Raw genomic sequence first — 12,479 nt, 5'->3', positions numbered from 1 at the left:
GACCACTAAATTTCCATGAACTTGTACATGCATTGGTTAGTTTCCTCTTGACACTGCTTGTGTCGGGTGATCTAACGCACCTCGAAATCCAACATGTAATGGTACTACTACTAGTATAGTAGAATTGAGACTTATCAAACGGAAAAATGAATGTTTTTTAGATGAGCCCTATAAACCCTAGTGGGTACGTACTCCGTAAAAACAGATTTTTTTCCAAAACTAAGTCGCTCCCTTTCATGAATTCTGTAGTATACTCCTCCATCGATGCTTCCTTTCATGAATTCTGTACTTCCTGTCGCTGACATGTGGGACATATAGCAATCGGGTCGACGTGTCAAGCACCCAATAACAGTGCAGAACAACAGGGGGGACGCACCCCACTCGTACCGGCCCAGTATTAGTAATGAGCAATGAGACGTCAAATCACAATGCCGCACCTTCCTAGACGGACGAAGCAACCATTATTTCACACTTCGGTTCGACATCATCTCAAACCACGTACTAGTATTGCTTCTGCCTCAAGAGGGACACGCGCATTGCCTTGGTACATCATGACACGTGGGACCGCATGACAGGCCATGCTCCCCCGCCGATCGCTCGGTAAAATCACCTCATTTTTACTATACTTCCTCCGGATCGGTTTACTACATGGCATGCACGTCGTTCTAGGTTGAGAATTGAACTGGCTATATATATGTGATGAACAGTACGCTAGCCTTTTAAAAAAATGTATACTTTTGTACAGTAGTACTCCACTATCGATGGATTGCGCCATGGAGCAAAAATTGAAATTTAAAAAAAGGTGGTACATATAAATAGCGCTCGTCGCCAAATTATGCATATAGTACTATTAAAAAAGCTAGTATGTGCTTAATTGGGGTGCTAAATTCTATTAAAGAAATACTAGTACTAGTATGTACATACTGAAGAGTTAAAGAAACGAGAAGAAACATAACATAGTTCTGCTGGGGGCTCAGCACAACACACCCCTCAAATTAAACTAAGCACACCTGAAATTAAACTATGCAACTAATCAGGTAGACACTGCATTAGAAGTTTAGAACCACCATGAGCAACGACACTGCCACCTTACTCAGAGTCCTCGTCCATGTCCTCGACTTCGTCCTTGTCTCTCTTCCTCTTGGCCGATACTTCGTTGCTTGAACCGCCAACTTGGTTGTTGCTCTTCATCCAACCCTTGTAGATATTGAAACAAAGGTAGCCATCCATTGCAGTGTACTCGATGTGGTCTATATCTAGTACATTCTGCTGCCATGCATGACGATGAAACGTGTAATGAGGTTTCTCCAGTTTGCGGTATGAAGGATGAACCATGGCTCCTGCCAGGTTCAGCATTGAGGGCTGACGAGAGGGCACCAGCCGATTCTTCTGGAGGTCGAAGGGGTTGCCTACAACGAGGCCTATCCGACGCAGGACTTCTTTGTCGTTCTTAAAGTCTAGAGTAATGAATTTGACTGTTTTGTCCTTGAGGAAGTTCTTAAAATCCTGGCACTCAACGTCGGCATGGCATATGTGGTAGACCTAACAAACGTTATGTACGCAAACCTGGATCACGGCGGGCTTCTTCCTCTCTTCGTCCTTTAGATCCTTCTCTCGTCCCACGACTGTGGTGTACTCAACATCTAGCCCATCGACCCACTCATCATGTGAGTTTTCGAACATGCGTCTGAAGCGAGAAAGGCATCCTTTCACCATCGCGGAAGTACGGGTGTAGATGACGTCGAACTCATCGCCGATCGGGGAGATTTGGGACGCCATGGATTTGGGAGGAGGGTTAGGATTAGTGGAACTGCCATAATGTGAATGGACAGGATGACTAGGAGCGAATCGTCCTAGTATTAAAGGACGTGCGGGGACGAGTAGGAGCGAACTGCCAGCGTGCGAACGGCAGGGTAGTGGCTTTCCATTCTCCCATGATACGGGCTTCCGAGAGCCCTTAGATCTGAGATCGAATGGTTGCATGGCGTGATTCTGGACCTATGGGTGAATATCCTATCCTGGAGGGTTACTCTGCAAATTTTCAGCAACTTAGCATGCGACCGTTTGATCTTAGATCCAAGGGCTGCCAGCAGCCCGTATCATGGTCGCGCCTACCACGACCATCGAGTCGCTCGCGTGGTCGCGCCCTTGGAGATTTAACACGGTGCGTTAGGCTATCTGATGTTGGCATATCATACATAGTCATCACTTAGTCACTCATACTACAACAAGGTTGGCTATAAGTGTATTTTTTCTACTCCTCTCTATCTCTTTCTTCGTACTCCCTCCGTCCCATAATATAAGAACGTTTTTGACACTAGCTAGTGTAGTTTCAAAAACGTTCTTATATAATGGGACACAGGGAGTACTAGTATTTATTGCATTTGCCATGGAGTGACCTCTTCCAATGAAATGGTGTTGCTAAGTTTGCTTCATTTAATTAGCTATAGACTCAAAATTGTCTTTTCACCTAGGTACACGCGCTTAGCACCATTTCTTCCTTGGGTCACCAAACTAGTCTCTCTCTTCTTGATTAACTTGCCACATCAGACTTTATGGCTATGTGGCAAGCTTAAGCACCTGTAGGAGCAAGTAAGTACAATAGTGCGCTTTACATGGCATTTTTGCATATGTGGAGGAAAGAGAGGCAAGGAAAAAGTGGAGAAGTGGGCTCTCATGCAAGAGCCAGCCTCTACTACTACATGGTGGAGCATTGGGAGAGGCACATGTATGGAGGTGGTCAGGAATCGGGAGACTCACGCCGGTCGTAGCGCCACAGTTAAAATGATAATGGCAAGTCAAATCACGGGGCCCCACCTGTCCAGCAGTAACTCGCTGTCAAATCACACAGCTCTATGTTTGCAGCAGCCTACTCCCTCGTCTTCTCGCATCTCTGTCGAACCGACTAGGCGGAACTGTCCAGCCGCCTACCGGGCAGGAAAAGCCCCGCCCTCGACTTTTAAATACAACTACTCCCTCCGTCTAGGTGAGTAAGTCATCTTACGGAAACCAAATAATCCCAAAATACTAAGGCGCGGTGCATTAACTTCTACCTCATTTCTTGTTTCTTCACATATCAACCAATAAGAATCCAATGATATACTTTTTGTGACATAGTAACTCATATTTAGTTAGTCAAATGGATGACCTAGAACTACGTGCAGGCCCTATAAACCGCGACGCATACAAATAAAAACTGAGACAGAGTGGGTAGTTCAGCACGTATCTTTTTAGATCAATATAGTCGGGATTCACCAAGGAGCAAAACCAAGTGGTAGGCTGCTCCTGTCGTGTTGGCGTAGCAACTCAAGCAGGGTCAGTCCGCGCACGAAATGGCAACGCACTTAACAGGACCCCTTTGGCAGACATGTGGCTCATCCACCGTCTTGTTCCACGTGCAATGCACCAAATTACAGTTTGGAGCAGCGGTTGGAATTGGAGGCACCCCGGTCGTAGCGCCGCAGTAGTAGAAAATGAGCGATGAGGGGTCAAATCACAAAGCCCCACCTTTCCCGCATTAAGCTGGACGGACGAAGCAACCATAATTTCACTCTAGCGCGCAAGAGCATAAAGAAAAGAGAAAACAATGGTGCGTGCGGCAGCTACCTTTTTTGAAAGCGCCTCCACTACAAATCGGCTTCTCCCTCGTCCTCTTGAAGAAAACCGATGATGAGTGCGGCGGTAGGGTTTGTAGGAGTACTACGGCGTGCGGGGCCACGTCGTAGTAAATGGGTTCGAGTCGACGCCTTAAATATGTGTGGGCCGCTTGGATTTATGGGAACGAGGCAGCATTTTGGGTTCACGGACCAGTGGAGATATAGCACGTACAAAAAATTGCGGGCGTAGGTTCTACCGAAAGGCAATGATGCATGGGCCCTGCATTTTGATATACCCGGGGCCGCATGAAATTTTCTACTCTACTCAAAACTAGTAAGGTACACATGTATTGAACGCATGAGATTTCGAAACCAAATTATGAATAAATACACACTATAGCATGTAAAGCTTTGAGTCATATATGCATGATGTAGATGTTCATTTAGTTCTTATAGTTCATCTCATTCAAAATCAATTAGTTTTATAAAAATGTTAAGATTCATGGGGTTGTGCATTGTAAATCATAAAGTAAAAAACAAATAATGGCAATTCATTTAGAAAAAATAATCAATTATGATACAGAATATTCTAGAACAAAGGAGAAGTGCTTGTGTTTTGAGGTTTGTGCATTATGCTTAAGTTCAACCATGGAGTCTTCTAAATTGTACATGTGGCAGATCTGGTGGAGTGTTGATGATATCCAACGGCCAGTAGTGCTCGGATTTGCCCATCTCTGCAATGTCGGGTTAGCTTCATCCAGCGACCATCTTTCAAAGTTATTGGCACACTATATAGTTCTTGTGCCATAGTTGCATGTTTTGGAAAAAAGCTACTAGTGGGTTGTACTATCTATTTAGGAATAGAAGATGTATACATGGAAGTTGTAGGGAAAGAGATGACATGGAGGATCTCAATTCCTATGAGTAGGGATTGGAAAAGAGATGTCATTTGGTTCACATCATAGGAACTTTTCTATTGAATCTAGAGATGACATGTATCTCAATTCCTATGAGGAGGGATTAGTAAAGAGATGTAATTTGGTTCATATCATAGGAACTTTTCTATTGAATATACGCTAATGTTTATTTTCCTTTGAAATTAAGGGACTATAGGAATCCATTCATATGAACCAAGTGGCTCTAAAGCTATAGAAATGATATCATGTTTATTTCCTTTGAAATGTAGAGTATATGAATCTATTCCTATGAACCAATTGGCTCTAAAGGAAAAAAATCCTATAAAAATCATATCATATATAGAGTTCCTATGATATTCCTCGACACTAAAGGATGGTTGAAATTGCTGCGGGTGATACGATGGTCTTTCTTTGTAGACTCCTCACCCATCTTTATAGTTACCTCCCAAAGATGAATGAAATGATATATACAGGGTATTCTACATGTGCAATTTGGTACACAAAAACTCGGTAAAAGTTTGCGAGGTTCTAATTTTCAATAAAGCTATATGCACTGCATTTCGGAACGGAGGGAGCATACAGCAGTTGCTAACACTCACGTGGAAGATTTGTGTGTAGGAGGAGTGGCTGTTCTGTTAAATGACATGGCAAAACTGACACTGTCGGATGCCGATCTAACGGTTCTTACGGCGTTCATCAGGAAAAGGCTTGTGGCGAACGTTTGTCGGATAATGATTTACGGACACATGCATTGCATTGATACGTGCCCCCTCTCTCTCTCAAGCACACACACCCTCACGAGTCACAACTCTCCCGAGTCCTCTCGCAGACTCGCACGTGGCACCCATCGTCTATCTGCAGGTAGACGTCACGCACATATGTGCTCTTCACACCCTACCCTCAGAACTTCTAAAAAACAAAAGATGGCGCACACATTTTATTTTAGCTCACACGTCACACACTTATATTATTACTCTTGCGGCGAACGTTCTTTGGGCATAGTATATATTGTACTCTCACGAAGAGAAGCGGTGCACGCACGTACTAGTTGTCTCACACCCACTCGCGGGTACACGTAGGACCGCATGTTTTTGAAGCCGGTACAACAAAACCACTCCACTATATATAAAACAGGAGCCTTAGCGCTTGCTTTACTAGGGTTCCTCTCATTCACTCTCTCATGCTCTCGAGATCTAAGCAAGACACAGGTGGCCACACTCTCTCTCTCAGCTCACGGCTGGTCACAAATCCGGCCAGACAACCTCGACCGGGGCAGGGGGTGTAGGTGCATCGTTCACGCTGTCGTCGGTGGCGAGGGAGGAGACCAACGACCTCGACCGGGGCAGGGGGTGTAGGTGCATCGTTCACGCTGTCGTCGGCGGCGAGGGAGGAGACCAACGACTGCCTGCGCGCCTCGATCGGCGGCCGTGCCGTTCTCTCCGAGAGAGCGCCGGCTCGGGAGGGCCTCCGACCCCTTCTTCCTCCCTGCGGTATTGTGGCCAAGATGCGGCCTCCCGACGCCGTCTTTGCCACATGCCGACGACCCTCAGGTATATATTCCTTCGAAACCTGCCTTGCTCTACTGCCCCATCTCTTCCCCCTTCATGTGGATCCTTTTCTACTTCCGTCCGCTATTCCAAAGCCACCTAGACTTCTACTATTATTAGAAGTAAAGCTAGTTCATACAGTCAACTCAAAGCCTTGGTTCAAACAGGGAAGAAAGTGGGAAAGCTGTAGCATGAATCTAGGACTTGGTTCTAAGAGGAAACGGGGGAAAGTAGTAATATTTGTCACTGTTTAAATAACCATATTTCGTATTTGCGCAAACAGGGATGTCTGTCTCCATATCGTTTCGGGATGTCTGTCTTTGTATCATTTCTATCCGCGCAATCAAAAAGCACACACCTCAGTTTTAGTACAACTACGCAAAATGAGATGGCTATCCCTCGTTGCCGTCGTCTAACCTCCCATCTTCAAGGTATCCCTACATTGGTAGTAACTAAGGTAGAATGACCAACGCAATCTTAAAGAAGCTGATTCGTACGTTTTACTTCCTGATTGCAGTGCAGGGACGAGCGAAAACAACTGCATCCTAGTCCGGAATGCACTTTCTACCAGTTCATCCATGGACCGAGGACTAGCTGGCACGGCTGCATGGCGGTTTTTTGGACAGGTGCGTGAACAAGAGGTATTGTGGTCTGCTTATTTTTGCAAATAGCGGTGCTTAAATTTAGTGGAATGCACAAGAATTTCACCTGGTCGGTACACTGCATGGTTCAGTTCAGCATTCCAGCTGAGACCACAATTATAATTGGTTATTCTGGAATGAGAGAACCTAACCCTGGATGGTGGCAACAAGAAAAAACCAGAGTGAACTCCAGGAAATTTAAGCCTGTCGGGAGGCCCTTTGCTCAGAGAAGCCTTGCTTGTTTTTTCCTGATTTGTAAACCTTCTCACAACTTTGTCTTTTGCTGTGAACTAGTATATGTTTGTTATGTTCTATGAATCATTGAGATGTATAAAACTGCTTAACTTATGCTTTTGAAGATTTTTATGAAGACGAGTTTAATGTGAGTGTTCCACATGAGCGCTGGACTAGTGTTGAACGTTTGGAATTTATTACATTGTGGCCTCAATTAACTGCATGAAGCACTGTAACAAGATACATAGTTGCTTATATGTCAGACAGCAGATTGTTGATTGTTAGCTGGTCGATAGCCTAGTGTTGAAGCGAGCTGAGCCAATGTGCCGTGTTTTGCACAACTGCTTACAAGTGGGGTAGCACCAACAGTGTTTACAAGTACTTATGTATACCTCGGTGCACGGTTCTCGAACGAGTGCTCTATTTCATCAAAACACACACTGCTCGTATGATAAACCGTGACAACTTATGTATTACCATGCCATATTCATGAAAAAACTAGTGAGGACACATCTGTTTCCGCAACAATTACGATGGTTCTCACATGATTCACGCGCACACAAAAGTAGCAGCAGTTCCCATAGACGGATTCAAACAGAGTGCTAGCCCCAGAGGGGTCGATAATAGGCAAGGTTTGGATAATTAGACACAATCCAAACTACTATTAAACACTAGCTGGGGCAACTATTTCATGCCTTGATCTAATTTGGGCTGGACACAAGATGAACCTTGCCATGAACATCATCAAGGACGTCCCACAGCAGCTCAATCCTATGAACCTTTATGAAGACAACCTTGTGGCCTTGCCACTGATAAACTTGTTTGTGGAGGCATGCCACGTCATCTTCCTGTGTAAGCTTGACAAGAATAGTATGCCTCACAAACGAAGGAGTAGCTTTGAACTTCTTGTGCTTCAGTACACCCTGGACAACACGCCTGACAACAGTGAGGCTGGAGTACACCTCTTCATTGGTATAACCGCAAATGGCTTCCAGGATCCAACAGCCTAAGAACTCTGTTTTCCCAGTGCGTATATTCAGGTCGTCCGCCTCATCGCGAGTGACATGCACAACCACACAATCCTTGTCTGCATCAGGGCTCTAATTGAAACAGAACCAAAATCTGAATTACTTTTCAGTATAAGAAACACAAGTTATTTAAACCACTATGTATAGCATGGCATCGAAGCTAATAAAATTTTGCATTATTAATCACCACATACTTCCTTTTCTAAAAAAAATCACCACATACTTAGATGAAAAACCACAATCGAGATCGGCAAAGAAGGAAATCACCTTGGGCAGCTCAGCGGGGGGGGGGGCACATCCTCGAAGGGGGAAAGCTGCTCCTGCAGTGCCACGGGGGCTGTAACCTCAAACGGGGCGTTGACCATCTCAGTAGTGGCCGTGAGCGTATCTGGGGTCGGGTCGGTGGTTGCCTCCATCTTCTTGGAGCTCTCTGTCTCGTGGGGATCAGCCTCCCGCGTCTGCTCCAATATCGGCAGATCCTTGTCTGGTTCTCCTTGGTCCATCATGAAACTGACGAATACTAGGAGACCACTGAAAGGAAAACACAATCGCAATGGCAATGAAACAAAAAAGAGAGTGAGGATCGGTTACTGCTTTGCAAAAGTTCTTTTTTTTCTCTGAAGGAAAATATACCAACATCACGGATCCGCTTACCTTCCCTTCGTTGGGAGAGAAGAACAGTGGCAGATGCGAGTGTGCCTTTCTTGAAGACGGTGAGGGAGAATGGGATTCAGCGAAGAGTGAAATGATGGTTGCTTCGTCCGTCAAACTTAGACTCCGGGGAGGTGGGGTTTTGTGATACGACGGCTCGTTACTGCCGCACTACGACCGGGGTGACCCTCCGCCTGCATACTGCCTTCTAATTTGGTGGATGGCATTTGGGCCCGCGCGCTGCATGGCCCGCATGTCGGTGAACAAAAGTATAACGGCATTCAGTACAGGGAGACGTTTCAGTGACCTAGGAGGAGCCAGAAGTGGTAGAGTGTCTCCAATGTACTAGTAGTAATTGTTTTTCTGGGTAGCTATAGAGTGTCTCCACTTTACTAGTAGTAATTGTTTCTCTGGGCCCAAGACAAAACATCCAATCTACACTAGTAAATAGTAAAATCAATTCAAAAGGCGCTACCCACACCCAGCACACCGCCGCCCCCCCAAAAAAAACATGGGTGCTCTTCTTCCTCCTCGCTCCCACCCACCTCACGTCAGCTCGCTCCACTCGTACCCCCAAATTCCTCACCTCACTCCTACAGAAAACCCCAACTCCCCTTCTTCCTCACTCCTACAGAAAACCCCCAGCTCCCCTTCTTCTTCGCTCGCACTACAACTAGGCTCGTCATTCATTACTCTGCTCAAATCCGTGAGCGTGACGCGACGCCCTCAAGGAAAATGGAATCGGCTGACCCCAGCGCCAAGAAGATGAGGCTCCCACCAGCGGCGACGCCTGTTGTAGATCCCGCACCCGGCAGCGCGGGGAGAAGCGGCGACCCCGCCCCCAGCGGATCCCAGGAACCCGTAGAATCTTGGATGGACCGCATCAGCGATCTCCCGGATGCCGTCCTTGGGGAGATCATCTCACTTCTCCCCACCAAGGATTGCTGCCGCACCCAAGTCCTTTCAATTCGGTGGCGCCCTCTATGGCGCGTCGTGCGCCTTAATCTCGACTGTCGTCAGCTATCTCTCTTCAATGATTTTGGAATCCCCATAGCCATCATCTCCTCCCACCAGGGCTCCGTTCAAAGCCTCTGTATCTCGTCATGCTACCTGAGCAAGCATACCATGCCCTGCACGGTGGACGCCTGGCTGAAATCCCCAGAATTCACAGAACTACAGCTGCTTGAGTTTTGCTATTCCCCTGGAAATCACATACCACATACCGAACGCCATGAACTTGTGCCCTCAGCACCGATGTCCATCTCGCGGTTTTCCTCCTCTCACCACACCGCCACCTTTGCGCTGTGCTACCTACCAGACAATCTGGTACTAAACCTTCGACTCCCATTTCTCAAGAAACTTTCACTTGTGCGGGTTCGTATATCGGAGGCCTCATTGCACAGCATCATCCACTCCAGTTGCCCTGCGCTGGAGTGCTTGGTGCTTGTTTTCAGAGTTAGAATCGGTTGTCTCCAAATAAAGTCGCCTAACCTTGTAAGAATTGGAATTTCTTTTGATGGAAGGCAGCTCATCATCCAAGATGCCCCTTCACTTCAAAGGTTGATCCTTGATTCTAGTTATTCACCGTTGCAAATAACCGTCCTCTCTGCGCCTAAACTGGAGATCTTGGGTGTAATAGATGATCTCTGTGCTCTTTTCAATATGGTGTTTGGCTCCATAGTTCTTCAGGTACTTTATATTATCATCTACACTTGTAACCATAAGCTGCATTTTAAATTTCTGCGCATAATTTATATATCATCTTGGAGTACACATTTTGGACTAATATTATGTTCTATGCTCAATGAAGAGTTTCTCCATGGATGGCCTATCAATGGTGCTGGATTCTGTCAAGACCTTATATATCCAAATGAATAGTTTTGATCTAAACAAGATTATTGGCTTGCTGCAATGCTTTCCATGTCTGGAGAAGTTGTCTATAAAGGTGATAATTTCACGCACATTGGAAGCCCGCATATAGTGTACTAGAATTAACCGTTCAGCTGTTGCTCTTTCGACACTCTTCTTTTAGACCCTAACTATTTTCAATCTTCATGTCTATTTAGGCAACAAGACGGGGTAAGAAAGTTATAACCAATCGGTGGATTCGTAAGCATCGGGATTTTCTCACTTCTCATGAGATTCAATTGAAGACAACAACGCTAGGACGATATGTAGGCAACCGTGCAAACACAAGATTTGTCACATTCTTCCTGCTGAATGCGAGGTTACTATTGTCCATCAGGCTTAAGTTTATCAGCAGCATGGTTTTGACGGATGGGTATGTCGAGGAGCAAAAAAGGAGTTTCAGGTGGGCAAAAGAGCTTCTGAACATGTCGGGCTTCTATTTACAACATATTGTGGTCATAATCTAGTAAATTTTACGACCCAGGATGTTCATTCTATGGACCTGACCGATCCATTTGACTGTGATTGCCGAAAACAGTGCTGGAGTTAGATGTTGTTGCCCTTTTCAATCTGGTTTTTTTTGTAAACCTGATGAAAAATCAACCCTCGTGCTTTTGTACAGTTTGTAAGCTGGAGTTAGATGTTCCTGCCCTTTTCAACTCGGCTATGACTGTCATATTTTCTTTGAAACAAGGCAAATGGCTTGCCATTTGTTTAATTTAGAGTGAAATATTGTAACAACTCACAACCAAGGGAGATAACATCACTCACGCTGGCTGCTTGAGCTCACTGTGCATTACAGAAGCCAAGTGATTAGCCCCCACCAGCACCCACAATCTTATTTGAAACTAGCACATCAAATGGGATGTAAATTTTCATAGGAAAGGCTGCATGACCGTGACAGATTTGGATTCTGACATTTGGGACCCGCGAGGAAATAGCCTATCCAAGGTGGTGTCTGTCGGATTTCGGGTTCCGGCAGACCCTTGGGGTTCGAACACTGGGGTGCGCACGGAGATTTTGCCCTCTACCTACCTGCTCCCCACTGACTCGCTAGGATCTAAACTACGGAAGGAACAACACAAGAGACACAGAGTTTATACTAGTTCGGGCCACCATTGTGGTGTAATACCCTACTCTAGTTTGTGGTGTGGTGGATTGCCTCTTGGGCTGATGATGATGAACAATACAAGGAAGAACAGCCTTGCGAGGGCCTGTTCTTGGCTGGGGCGATGAACTGTTAGGAGGAGTTCAGTTGCCCTTCTCTCTTGCTATGATGCTACTTGATTCTAGCTCCTGGATTCTAGATGCTCGATGCTAGATACCTCTACCATGGGGGTGGCTAGTCCTATTTATAGGCAGGGCCTCTTCCCAAATATTAAGCGGGAAGGGCGCCAACAATTGGCCATTTTGAAGGGAACATCTGGTACACTTATCCTGACTAAAGTTGGTCTTCGCCTGTCACAGGCTCTGGTGGTGACGCCTGCTTGGGCTCCACAATGACTTCCTCCCTGCCGTTGGGAGGGTCCTGGTCTTGTTGCACCGAAATGGAAGCCTTTGCTTGATGCTCTCGCCTGCGCTTGCTCCCTTTGCACCAAAGAGGAAAGGAGGACACTGCGCGGGCTGGCGCCCGACCGGCGCCCTTGGTCGTCATGGCTTGCATCATGGGCACCTTGTGAGGTACCCCGCCTTGATCTCTCCGCCTCCTCGTGAGCCAGCCTGATGAGGCCGTGCCTGAGGAAGCTCCTTGTCGTCCGCCCCGCGAGGCTTGGCCCCTCGCGAGGGTCTTGAGCTCGTGTTGATGAAGATGGGCCGCGCTGGGCCCCCTTTGAGCCACGCCGCAGGCTGCAAGCAGGCAAGTCTGGGGACCCCCATTCCCAGAACACCGACAGTAGCCCCCTGGCCCAAGGCGCGCCTGGGCTTGGCCGAGCATAGAGGCGAAAGGGCAAGTGCGAAG

The sequence above is a fragment of the Triticum aestivum genome, chromosome 1B (assembly GCF_018294505.1).
Source record: "Triticum aestivum cultivar Chinese Spring chromosome 1B, IWGSC CS RefSeq v2.1, whole genome shotgun sequence".
Taxonomy (NCBI): domain Eukaryota; kingdom Viridiplantae; phylum Streptophyta; class Magnoliopsida; order Poales; family Poaceae; genus Triticum; species Triticum aestivum.
The sequence above is the reverse complement of the archived record's forward strand: the minus strand, read 5'-3'. Positions refer to the sequence as shown.